Raw genomic sequence first — 13,919 nt, 5'->3', positions numbered from 1 at the left:
ACGGATTAGCAGAACGGGATACACGCAAGACCTTGCATTTGTTAAAGTTTAGTTCCATTAGCCACTGATTGCACCAATTAACTATAGCCGTAAGGTCGCGCTGTAGGATGTAGATATCGTTATCGCTTTTAATCTCACGAAAAATCACACAGTCGGCGGCGAACAAATGTTAGTTAGGAATAAATGTTAGGACACATGAGAAGGAAGATCATTGATATAAATTAAGAACAGTAATGGTCCAAGAACGGAACCCTGTGGAACACCGGAAAGTACATTAACAAAGGGTGAGTTGTAACCATTAGCAGCGATAAATTGGGAACGGTTAGTCAGAAAGCATTCAATCCATTTGAACAAGTTATTGCCAATATTTAGGAGACGTAATTTATGAAGAAGCAATTGTAATGGCAAACCTTATCAAATGCTTTTAAAAAGTCTAAAAAAATGCAATCAGCGACTGATGACCTGTCAAGTATATGTTGCAAGCTGTTTGTGACAGAAATTAGTTGAGTGTCAGATGAATATGATTTTCGGAAACCATGTTGTACAGAGGAGAAAAATGAATTACTTTCGAGAAAGTTGACAAGTGTAGTGAATATGACATGCTCGAGCAGTTTGCAACATGTGCTAGTGATAGATATGGGGCGATAATTAGCAGCAGATGTCTTGCTCCCCGATTTGTGAAGTGGAACGATCTTCCCGATTTTCCATTGTTCAGGTAGTGTGCCTGTGTCCACTGACTGTTGAAATATATGTGTTAAAATTGTTTTGGTTGCGTGCTGTCTGCAATGGACACGAAGAAATTGTTGAAAGCATCTGCTAGTTTAGAACCGCAGAAGTGAGTGCTGTCTGTGACTATTTCATCTACTACAGTCTTCTCTTTTGATTTCAGCAAATTATATTGAGTCGCCCCCAAACAATATCAGAGTGCTTTATTACTTCGTCGTTAAAATGGTTACTCATGAAGTTTCTTTTGGCTTGCCGATTAATACTGTTGGCTTTATTTTGCGAAGCCTTAAACTTCTTCAGATCGTCAATTCTTTTGTTTTTAGAAAGCGCTTAAAAAGTATGTTTTTAATTCGTATCGCCTTTAGGCATTCCTTTGTTATCCACGGCTTACGTGCCTTCGAAGCTGACACTCTGGTTTTGTATGGAAAAGACTCACAATACAGCTGCTTATAGGTGGCAATAAAAATACCGTAAGCTTCGTCAACATGGGTTTCCTCGTATACGCTGCTCCAATTTACTTGCGACAGTTTATCGTAAAATATTTGTAAAGTAGTCTGGTTTATGTCTTGAATACGCATAGCAAACCTTTTTGCAGGTTTGTTATGGGGGACTGTGAGATTTGTAATTAAATAAATTGGCAGGTGATCACTAAGATCAGCTGCCAGTGCACCGCATATTGACAATTCATCACATGCATTAGTAATGAAGGTGTGTAGTAACGTTGATACTTCGGGCGTAATGCGTGTTGGTTGATTTATGATATTGAAAAATGCGTTGGTCTCTAGTATAGTGTAGAATACTTGTTGAAGTGTTGACTTTTCAAGCAAGTTTATGTTCAAGTGCTCGCCTAATATGAGTGTGTATTTATGATCATTTACCCAGCTGAAGTACTCGTCTATAAAATGGAGAAATTTGTTACTGCTTCCGCCGCGTGGGCGGTATGTGACAGTAAAAAGCAAGGAATTAGATTTTAAGGCAAGCACCTCGTATTCATCGGTTACCACACAGAAAGTGTCAAGTAATTCGCATTTTAAAAATGTTTTTGACAACATCCCAACCCCCCCACCTCTTTTAGAGCTCCGGTTAAAAAAACATGTAGAGTATTCAGGTAGATTAAAACAGCAGAGTGGTATCGTACCATGTGTCAGATATCATGACAACGTCAAACGTAAAGCTAAAGCTGGAAAAAAAGGCGCATATATGATCGTTTTTGTTTCGAGCTGATCGAGCATTCAGATGCCGTAACGAAATGTACTGCTTTTTGTCTGATAACGGTTACTCAGCTCGTAAGGTGTCAAGAAATCATAACTTGAAGCGTTCACTGATGCTATGACCTCAGAGATACGGTATGTTGCAATCTATTAACGATACTGCGAAGAAGCAAAAAGAGTTGAAAAAACGAAGCTTTGAAAAAATGCAAATGTAAACTGCAATGGGCATACTTATAGCATGGCACAGAAACAATTCTTTTGACTACGTCTGTGCAAAACTTGTACACTTTACAGGGCACGGCACAAAAGTCAGTAAATTTTAAATCTACAACGAGGAAAAAGGCACTACAGGCACTCCTAGTACAGCCATTACACAGACATTTACAAACCTCATTAATGGTTAGTCTAGCATCGCAGGCAGAAACAAGGGTTGAGGTGACGAAGCAGTAAACAGCTGTTTTAAATGTCAAAGTGTCAAAATCTTTATCCCGAAAAACACAAACAAGAGAAGTCACATTCACATGTTTCCAGTTGTTATACTTGTCAAGCAACGTTCTATTTTGGCAGTCCATGTGCTGATAACAAAAACGCTTAAGCGACCTTTGCCAGGTCCGCCTCACAGGTATCATTCAGGATTGAAGAGTTGTTACTTCTGCGCATTAAAATCTTTCCTTGCGACAGCCACACGCATTTCCAATTTTTCTCCTTTTTGAGCTTTCGAGCTTTACCCAGCAGCACCTTGTTCTCGACGCACAAATGCTCATTTATGAACACGAGGTCGCTTGTGTCAAATCCCAGCCTATCTTTTCAGAGTTTTCTTCCGGGCAGCTGACAGCAACTTTTCACGAGCAGTTCTTGAGACGAACTTTACCACAATGTTCGGTTTCTCCTTATCTTTCGAAGGCACACGATGCACTACATCAATGTCACCGTCAGTGACACTTGTGTGATGATTCGTGCGCGTACACCAGTGCCCGCACAAACCCGGTCAGCGACTTTCCCGGGAAGCGGCAGACCGCGCCATCCTGACGTCGTGTCGCCACGGAGGGGGGCTCGACGCTGTCACGAGGAGGGAGAAGACCGGGGCAGCGCATGGACCAGGGAGCCCGGGGTCTAGCCTTCGCCCACGTTCGGCCTCCGACAGCACGCTTCCACACCTGGCAGCTCCTCCAACGTCTGGACGAGAACGAGAGCCGCACAGTCGCGAAGAATCCCCAGCCCGGCCGCAGAAGACATCCAGCCATTCGTCGAGCCCGTGCCACAACAAGCTGACTGAGCCCCGACGTGGACGAGCCCTACTGCATTTCCCGTAAGCGGCATCAAGCCAGATCCATTAATTAAATCATATTCTAAAATCATTCTTGAAGTCTGTCCATCAATCTCCTCATGCTCAGTGTGGACCCAGGGCCAGTTTAAGAAACCGGTCCATCACAATTGTGCCCAGACATTTTGCAATGTCCGCAACAGCCTTGTCTAGGTCTTCATTATCTGCAACCGGAAGTCCTTGAATTTCAAGGTTCATGCTTCTACTATATTGTTTCAGCCCTATTATCTCCTTCCTTGCCTGCTTAAGCTCCTCCTCCAACTCTTCGTTTGCCGCGCGACACTGCTCAGCTTCGGCCTTCACTCCAGCAAGTTCCTCCCTGTAACGCTCAGTATCCCTCTTTAATCTCTCAGTATCCCTCCTACTAGCTTTAGTCGTCATATAATTTTCGTGATCTGTCAGACACTCAGCACCGTTATTTATCCACACCCCTACATTAAGTGCCTCTAGCATGATCTCCTGTAATCTGTGCTCGCCGCCCTCATCATTAATTGCAATGATTGCAGATTTTTTCTGCCTAAACTTGAAACCTAATCTTTGGCCCTTTTCCCCACAGATGTCTACCCACTCCTGCAGATCTTCCTTGTTGTCAGCCATTAGCACTATATGATCCGCGTGCATTAGTCCTTACCTTAGCGTTTGGCAGCGCCTCCTTCTGGTGGCTGCTGGAAGGCATCCCTGCGCTGACCACGTGAGCGCCCGCCCTCGGCACACTAGCCAATATATTGTAGGCACTATATCATGGTGCTGCATTTCTTTCCGTCACGAGCAAAGCTGAGAGACGGCGACTGGATCGACATCACCCAAGGAAGCCCTCGCCACCAGAACCGCTGCGAGAGCGTAACGGTACCGCCTCCTGCAGTGGGCGGCTCTCCAAGCCATCAGGAGTAACCACTTGATTGGACACTGATGAAATGAACAGATTCCTAGCTAGGGGATCTGAAAGTTTATTTAAGCAGCCGGGCGGCATGTGCGAAAAACCTTCCTATTTCTACTTGTATCTCACGTCCTCCGATAAATATGTAGAAAAATGAAATCGATGTAAACTTCTCTCCATAGTATTTAAGCCGCGGCACACCCTCAATAAGCCAAAAGTCCAGCGCTGTGTCCATGTGCTGGTCTTTCGCGCTGTGTCGATGGTGTCCTCTCCATTAAGCCCGCCCCTCTTCGTCACCAGCAGCATTCTGAGCCGGAGCCCCCGACCAGAGCGACACGGGCCAAGGGACCGCATTTTGTGCGAATTTCGGAATGCCTTATCGTCTCCTGGCCGGCGAGACACGCCGTGGAGACGCAGCAAAGCTTTCCTCCCAACTCGACAATGCTGCCTTCTCACCCGGACCGACCGCAAACACACGCCGCCGAGTGGCGCCGAAGCGGTCCCTGGTTGGCCGAAAGTGACAACGGGCAATCCCGCTGACATCGGCGGCGACGGGCTGGGGCCGGAGGGAGGCGACACCGCGCCGCGACAGCGAAAGGACCTTAGCTCTTCCGCCTTCCTTCTTTGTTGTCGCCATCTTGCCCCGTCAATCGCACGATCAAGCCAGACGGCAAAGGTCGCAGATCAATCAGCTAGCGGTTTTGGGAGAACCCAATAAATGTTTGACCCTGGGCAAGGCGTCCTGTACTGCCTTATTCGCATTTCCTCTGTGCTGCCGTAAGAACGGCCGCAGGCGGTGCGCAATACTGGGCGCTCGGAGTTCGAGGCCTAGGCCTCACAGGAGGCTCCACAGCATTGTAAGAATTGCCATAATTTAAGTGTGTCATCTTTCGCGCTGTTACAGCATCGCAGTTTCAACCTTCGACTCCGGTGTTAAGGCGCCAGGTTAGCGCCGACAATGCGAGATTTAAGCATTTCATGCGTAACACAGGAGTGTGCAGGCAGCAATGCGCGCGCTACCAAAAGGCAGAAAAAAACACCCCGGCAAAACGACGATGAGCACGGGTGCCTACGCCACGCTCTGAAAAAAATTGGCAGAGGCTTACCTTGGTTAAGCCCGGAAATTGCGAAAGCAACGCCTCGCTGCGTAATATGCACGCCGTTTGGCTAACCGCTGTTCACCTTCTTCATGCTTTTCTTCGGCGTCTTAGCACATCGTTGCAACTTCGCCTTGTGCACGTCGTCCGACATGGCGTGGTGGATCCGCTAGGACGACTGTGACGAGCCGAGCTGGGGCCCTGTTTTATTCTCTCAGTCTGGACGGACGGACGGATGGATGGGAGCGCCCCCTTTGAAACGGGGTGGTGGCAATTGCCACCATGCTCAGCTTTTCTTTCTTTATTATTTTTTTGTCTACTGTGCTGGCAATTATCATTAACAATCGCAATCATCTTTACTTACGGTTTCCTACAATTCTAACCTTATACCACATCTCTGCTTTTCAGCCACCAATCCTCCAATCGTTTTTTGCTAACTTCCACTGCAGATTTATTTATAATAAGGGAGTAATTACTCATTGACGTCCACCCAAACGCAGCCATACGGCTACAAAGGAAAGCTATACAGCTTTCTCAGAAACTTCGTAGTTAAAGAAAAATTCGTCCTGGTCCGGGGATCGAACCCGGGACCACCGCTTCACCGGAACAGTCGCTCTACCAATTGAGCTAACCGGGACGGCAAATTCATGGTAGGGCGAGAGCGAATTGATCAATAACTCGAAGTGGGAGCAGTGTTGACCAAATATTTTATGGGAATCCCCCAATTTGGAGTAGAATTGTAATAAGGGAGTAATTACTCATTGACGTCCACCAAAGCGCAGCCATACGTCTACAAAGGAAAGCTATACAGCTTTCTCAGAAACTTCTTAGTTAAAGAAAAATTCGTCCTGGTCCGGGGATCGAACCCGGGACCACCACTTCACCGGAGCACTCGCTCTACCATCCTTCTAAAAAAAACCTAACACTCGCCAAGAAATTGAAGAACAACAGGGTAAAACACAAAGACGTTTCGGGACCCCTACGGATCCCTTGTTCACAATGAAGACGAAAAACGGATCGGCCGCGTTTATACAAGCGAAGGTCGTTGTAATGAGCATGCGTATGCTGCAGGCATGGGCCCACGTGTTCGATTAAGTGCGTGCGAAGTTGATTGGATATGGAATGACTCTAGGAGTAGGCGGGATGATAATGATTTCTCGGTGGATATGATACTGGCTGCGTCCCAGGCGATAGTGTGGCCGGTGCTTTTTTGGTGATCTGCCAAGGCGTTTTCCTCGGTTCGCCCCTTGGCAACGTCATTTTTATGGTCCCAGAGTCTCCTGTAATCCCCAGATTCGCAGCTGCGTCGCAATCCTGGCAAGGAATCTTGTATACAACCCCGGGGTATCTAGTGCGTTCTAGCTTGTCTTTCACTCGCACGAGTTGCTGTCTGAGCTTGTTAGTAGGCACATGACAGATTTGAATATCGTAATCACTGAAGATTCTTGCCAGTGTTTCGCTCACACCAACCGCGTAGGGAATGACGGCTCGCTTTCGCTCTTTCTTCGGTGCCGTGGGGGGATTTGAACATCGCCGTTGCTGCGAGTTTAGAATTTGCCTTGGGTAGCCATTTCTAGTAAGTTCTTCTTTTATCCTTTTTTCCTCTTTTCTTCGCGCTTGTGGGGATGAGCATAGGCGTTGCGCGCGTGTGAAGAGCGCTGATGCCACGGAGCGCTTGTGTCCAACCGGATGCGCAGAGGCAAAGTTCACGTATTGGCCTGTATGTGTGGGTTTCCGGTAGACCGACGTCACGAGGCCGTTCGTCGTGCGCTGTACCAAAACATCGTGAAAGGCAATGCGACCAGAACTATCCACTTCCATAGTAAACTGGATGGTTGGTTGGATGGAGTTCAGATGATGAAGTAGTGCAGGCGCGTCTTCCCGTTTCAACACGCAAAAACAGTCGTCCACATAGCGCAAAAATATTTTTGGGCGACGAGAGAAAGAAGCAAGGGCGAGTGCCTCGATGGTCTCCAAGGCAAGGTTGGCGCAAGTCACCGAAATTGAAGCGCCCATGGCGGTTCTAAACACCTTCCTGTAGAACCCCTCGTTAAAAACGAAGTAAGTGCTCTGCAGGCAAAATTCCAAAAGGCGGCATAGGTCCACAGATTCAAGCGGAGTGCGGTTGGCAAGGGTCTCGTCGTTTTCAAGGACGCCTTTACAGCACTGGACAGCGAAGTCTATTGGCACGCAGGTGAACATAGATTTGACGTCAAAAGACACCATGATGTCGTCTTCTTGTATGTCGACGTCCTGTAACATACTGACGAAGTGACTAGAGTCCTTCACATACGTCTCTGTTCCAACCAGGGGGCGCAGGATACTGTGCAAGTACCGAGACAGCTTATGCAGGGGGGACCGGGTAAAGTCTACTATTGGGCGTAGAGGCACGTCGGGGTTGTGTATCTTGGGAACACGCCTTGGCAGGAAAACGCCTTGGCAGATCACCAAAAAAGCACCGGCCACATTATCGCCTGGGACGCAGCCAATATCATATCCACCGAGAAATCATTATCATCCCGCCTACTCCTAGAGTCATTCCATATCCAATCAACTCCGCACGCACTTAATCGGACACGTGGGCCCATGCCTGCAGCATACGCATGCTCATTACAGCGACCTTCGCTTGTATAAACGCGGCCGTCTTCATTGTGAACAAGGGATCCGTAGGGGTCCCGAAACATCTTTGTGTTTTACCCTGTTGTTCTTCAATTTCTTGGCGAGTGTTAGGTTTTTTAGAAGGATGTCATTTCCTCGGCAGACGAGTTTTCGTCGAACTCTGGACTAAGTCGCTCTACCAACTGAGCTAACCGGGACGGCAAGTTCATGGTAGGGCGCCCAGCCCATATCCCCTTGTACTGCCTCGTTTGTGGTTTTGCCGTGGGCACCTAGTACTAATCTTCCAAAAGCTCTCTGATTTACGTCTAATCTCGACTGAACTAACAAGGGGTCGGGACCTCGTCAAGCTGTTCGAGCTTTTAGTCCCCTACACCTCCTTTTCTAAGGAAATAAACTGATTGATTGATTGATTGATTGATTGATTGATTGATTGATTGATTGATTGATTGATTGATTGATTGAACTTCTGCCTTTAAGCACAGAACCACATTGCCGAAAGTAAGTCCCGGCGCCATTATTCCTTTCCAAATATCTCTTAGTACTTCCTATTTGTTGTACCCCCATAATGCCCTATGTTTCATTATCCCGGCGTCTCTTCGTCCTTTTGCCCTAAGAGCCTGTTCGTGCTTTTCCGTGTATATCGGCCCTTCGTTGAGCCATATCCAGCGGTATTTGTATTCGGCCACTTTGGGTATTTCGTGGCCTTGTATTGTAAGCACCTGGTCAGTTGTATCGTTAAAAATCATCACACCTGATTTAGTTGCGCTAAAACTGAATCCTAGAGCGTCTCCTTCGTCTCCATAGCAATTAACCAAAGTTTGTAAATCTTCCTGTACAATACAATACAATACAATACAATACAATACAATACAATACAATACAATACAATACAATACAAACAGTACAATATCATCCGCATACATTAAACCCGCTAGTTTGCTGCTCAACTACATTTCTGCCTAATCTGTACGACAGATTATAACCTAGATTACTTTCTTCTAGCCTTCTTTCCATATTTATCACGTAAAGCATGAACAGCACCGGTGATAGAGGACAACCTTGCCTTAATCTTTAGTGCACCCCCATAGTTGGGGTACTTTTTTTCCCTTCCCGTGTAATTTCAACTTCATTATCCCGGTAGATTTCCTGCAGAAAATTAATTACCTCATGACCGATACCTAAATCTTTCAATATGCTCCACAGGAGTTCCCTGTTCACGTTATCGTACGCACCGCTTATGTCCAGAAAGGCTAAAAACAGAGGTCTGTTTTCGCCTTAGCTATTTCTATGCATTGGGTAAGCACGAACAGGCTATCATCTAAACGCCTACCCCTTCTGAACCCATTCTGAAGTTCTCCGAGTATCCGATAACCTTCTACCCATAACTGCATTTTTAATTTCACCGCCTGCATTGCCAGCCTGTACATAACAGACGTTATCGTAATCGGACGGAAGGATTTGATGTTCGTCTTATCTAATTTCCCTTTATAAATCAAATTCATTTTACTCTGTCTCCAGCTGTGCGGAATTTGCTGATTTGTTATGACAGTCTGCAATGCTTTTATCAGCGCTTCCTTGCTTCTTGTGTCAAGTTCATTAATCAGCTTAATTGGAATTTCGTCTATCCCTGCGGATGGGGTTTTAGGAATATTCGCTTCCGCCTTTTCCCAGTTAAGACTAGTCAGTTCTAAGCTGTTCTCTATTGTGCGGTCCTGTGTTGCCGCCTCACTTGGGGAGATTACCCCATTGTCGTTGCTAAAAGACGCAGCTATAAATGACGTAAAGTAGTTCACAGCATCGTCTCCCTCTTAACATTTTCCCTCAGCATCTATAATTTGTTCCTGCGTTCTTTGATTTGTTTTTCCCAACCAGGTTATATGGTTCCAGAATTTTCTTGGCCCCCCTGAAGTCATCACAGCGAGCGCTTCCTCGCGGCAGCGGCGCGCCGCTGAGTTGATGCCCTGTCCCTCTCGGTCTGGCGTGACGTCATAACAGAGGTCATGCTAAAGGTCGATCCGCCAGGACGACGCTGAAGGCTCAAAACTGTGAGCAGTATTGCTTTCGCAATAAAAAAGAAAAGGAGAACGGTTAAGTCACACTTGTGCAAAACGCCCCCGCTGGGGACGTGTTGCACAGCCAGGGGAGGAAATAAGTGCATGGTTTGAGCACAGCTGGATCCCCCGGAGGTTTTAGGTCATGAGGCCGGTAGGCCAAATAGGCTGATGACCTAAGCCTCTACAGGCCGGATCACATCCCACATACTTCCGGTGTCTGAAAAACCGCGAAAAGCACACAACAGTACAAACCCTACGTCGTTGGGGGGGGGGGGGGGGGGGGGGGGGGGGGGGGGGGGGGGGGGGGGACTCCAGATACCTGACATCGACCACTGACTCCGGTGGTCGGAGCCCGTTGCGCTTGGTGGGCGGTCGGGCCCCCCGTGAGCAGGGCCGCGCCATTGGGCAGTCTCGACGCTCTCCCTGTCCTGGCCAGGCAGGCCAGAAATGGAGTCGAGACAAGTGAAGGACCAGATCAAACAACTCGCTGTCCCCATTCCTACCCTAAATCCCATAACCACTTCATGACAACCATTCATCCCATCCATTCTGCCCATCCTTTTGCTTTCTTTTTAAAAAGTATTTATTTAGCATAAAAAAAGAAATACAAACACAGAACTTCAGGGACCCAACAAAATTTGTTTAAGGGTCCCGACCACTATAAGCTGTTACACAAGATGTAGACGACAGCAACAAATAACAAATAAGGCAACTATATAGCAATAAGCATGTTACAGCAGTAGGCACTGGATACTAGTGAAAACATCAAATAAACATATTATAATTAGACAAAAAATACAAAAAAAGCACTATAGAATGTACACTAGGTTGAGCTTAGTAGAAAATGTTTTAATTGTTTTTGAAAGTCATGAAGTGTAGGTGAAATTTGAATGTTATAATCAAGACTGTTCCACAAATGAGGACCCGTAAATTGCAACGTTTGCCGGCCATAATTAGTGTGTATGGTAGGAAGCAAGAGCCGATGTCTTGTAGTAGACGTGTTGGTGCGTAGTGAGCGATGAAGACGTACTGTAGTTAAATTCAGTGTGTTGTGCAATATCTGATAAATTAAGGAAGCGGTATTGTAAGTTACTAGGTCGTATACACTTAGGATACCAAGAACGGAAAATAATTCATCTAGATGAGTATGCTGAATGTTTTGCGCGACAATTCGAAGAGCTCTTTTTTGAAAAACATATAAGGGGGCGATGTGAGATGAATATGTGCATCCCCAAACAGATATACAGTAATTAATATGTGAATGGACAAAGGCGTAATAAAGGTTAACAAGTACATCAACGGGGAAAAAATTTCGGCATTTGGAAAGTGCATGCAGGCCGTATGAGGCTTTTTTAATCACTGAACGGACGTGTAAATCAAACTTGAGATAATTATCTATCACAATACCCAAAAATTTTGTGTTGTTAGCATGGTGAATAGGCCGGTTATTGTAAATTACTTCTGTATGCTGAGAAACAATTCTTCTGCCAGAGTGAAAAAGGATAAAGACGGTTTTATTAGGATTAAGGTTGATTGCATTCGCCATGCACCATTTATGTACATTTTGTAATTCTTTATTTACTTTTCTAATCAGGGCACTTTCATCGCGATCTGCTAATACTAAAGTCGTGTCATCAGCATATAATACAGTTTGGGCATAAGTTAATTGGGAAGGCAAGTCATTGATATAAAGTAAAAAAAAAATAAAGGTCCCAACACGGAGCCTTGGGGAACCCCGACATTAATCACCTTTGCACTCGACTGTGAATTTCCGAAGAAAACAACTTGATGACGGTCCTTTAGGTAACTTTCAATGAGTGTTAGGGGTGTGCCGTTGACGCCGTAACCAATTAACTTTTTTTTAAGAATACTGTGATTTAGAGAATCAAAGGCTTTGGCGAAATCGATAAATATGCCTGCTGCTAGGGAACCTGAATCAATAAACTTCCTAACTATGTCAACAAAGGTCGAAACGGCAGTTGTTGTGGAATATCCTTTTCTGAACCCAAATTGGTAGGGTGACAGAATGCTATGTTTTTCTAGGTAGCTGTTAAGTCTTGCTGCTAACAGTTTTTCAGCGACCTTGCTGAAAAACGGTAATATTGATATTGGCCTGTAATTCTGGATGTTATCTTTTTCTTTTGACTTGTATAATGGAAGAACTTTCGCTACTTTCATTTTTGCCGGAAAAACTCCTGTCGAGAAAATTAAATTGACAATATGGGCTAGCACTGGAGATATTATTTCTATCACTAGTTTAGCACTTTGGGCTGAAATGTTATCAATGCCACAAGAAGCATTACGCATGCCGGTTATTGCTGACTTTACCTCATCATGATCTGTGGGAAAAAGATAAAATGAGCGAGTTGGTCGAACGAGGCATGTGGCACGGGGTTCCGTGGGATTTACATTTTCTATTGATGAAAAGTAATCGCTAAAAGCTGCACAGATATCCTCTGGTGACGTATGCCTTGTGCCATTATATGCTACTTTATCAGGAAGTTGTTGCTTTCTTTCTCTGCCAAGGTATTTGTTCACGATGCTCCAGTTTTTCTTTGAATCCTTTCCATTAAAACGGACCTGATCACTGAAGTAAGCTTTTTTTGCAGCAAAGAGCACATTGTTTAAAATTCTTGAGTATTTATTCTGTAAATAAATACTCAGAATACCGACGTCTTAATGATGCATTAAAGGGTTGTTTTTTTAGTTTCCTATACATATTGTATTTCTTTTTAATGCAAAGTAAGACCGAGTTCGATACCCAAGGATTTCGTGGGGTTTTGTGCTTAGCAGTAACAGAGTAAGAGGTGGTCGCAGACGTCATTGCTTCTGTGTAAAGTTCAACAAACTGGTTATAGCTGTCATTGGCGCAGCTAGATGAATATACAGACGACCAGTCAATAGCACATACATTATTTACAAACCGCGAGTGATTAAAAAATCTCCGATTATAATGCTTATTAGAAATTTTCAAATAGTTTGACATTGTAAACAACACGGGATAATGATCAGTAATGTCTGCCTCTATAACGAAAGAACTACAAACAGGGACATTAGTTAACAAATGGTCAATAATTGTAGCACTGTGTTCTGTTACTCTCGTGGGTAAGTCAACAAGACACGTATACCCGTAACTAGTATAACAAGAAACATATTCATAACATGACGGACAATTGTTATTTGATACATCAATATTAAAATCACCCATAATGATTACAGCAGCATTATCATTTAGAAAAGAACGAAGTATGCGATCAAAATCAGAACAAAACTCTTGGTATAGTGCTGAAGGCGATCGGTAGACCACACCAATAATAAGATTCTTAGCCATCTGTAAATGCGATTTTTCTATGCATACCCAAACACTTTCACAATTTTCTGTTAAGAAGTCAACATCATTCAGCCGTTTATAGCTTATATTTTCATCGATATACAACGCAACACCACCATGCGGAAAATTTGAATTAAGTTTGTTTTTGCGACATTGTGCTTCTAGGTTGTAACCTAGAATCTGTAACCTAGAATCTTGTAACCGATCTCCACTGGGTTGTAACCCAGTGGAGATCGGGTGAGTCTCTCCGGGCCCACTCCCCCGGCTGTGGGTCGCTGCAGTAGCTTCCCCCCCCCCCCAAACTTAGCCATAATGTATGTTGTGACGTGTCCAGAACGAAGCGACGTCCGGAAAACGAGAACCCCGTGCCTTTGTCAACGTGGCTAGCTATACCTTGGTTGATGAAGCACTTTTTACGAAACCCGTATTGACAGTAGATAATTTTGAGAGTCTCTATGACCTCCTGGTGCTTCGCTCACCATTTTGGGGGGAGGGGGGGGGGGTGAAAAATTAAAAAAACTTCCTCGGGGGCGGACCGTTGTAGAGATTTTACGCCTGCACCGATGTGCTCATTCGCTTGCTTGACGTATGCGGCAGCCATGTCATTCATGGAATAGGCCTGAACACCGCGCGTTCTATCCGTTTCTGTGATACCGAATTTTTCTGGTTTACGATCACTT

Source organism: Amblyomma mixtum, chromosome 10, assembly GCF_055824585.1.
Source record: "Amblyomma mixtum isolate Tamu chromosome 10, ASM5582458v1, whole genome shotgun sequence".
NCBI classification, from domain to species: Eukaryota; Metazoa; Arthropoda; class Arachnida; order Ixodida; family Ixodidae; genus Amblyomma; species Amblyomma mixtum.
Note: the sequence above shows the minus strand (reverse complement) of the source record.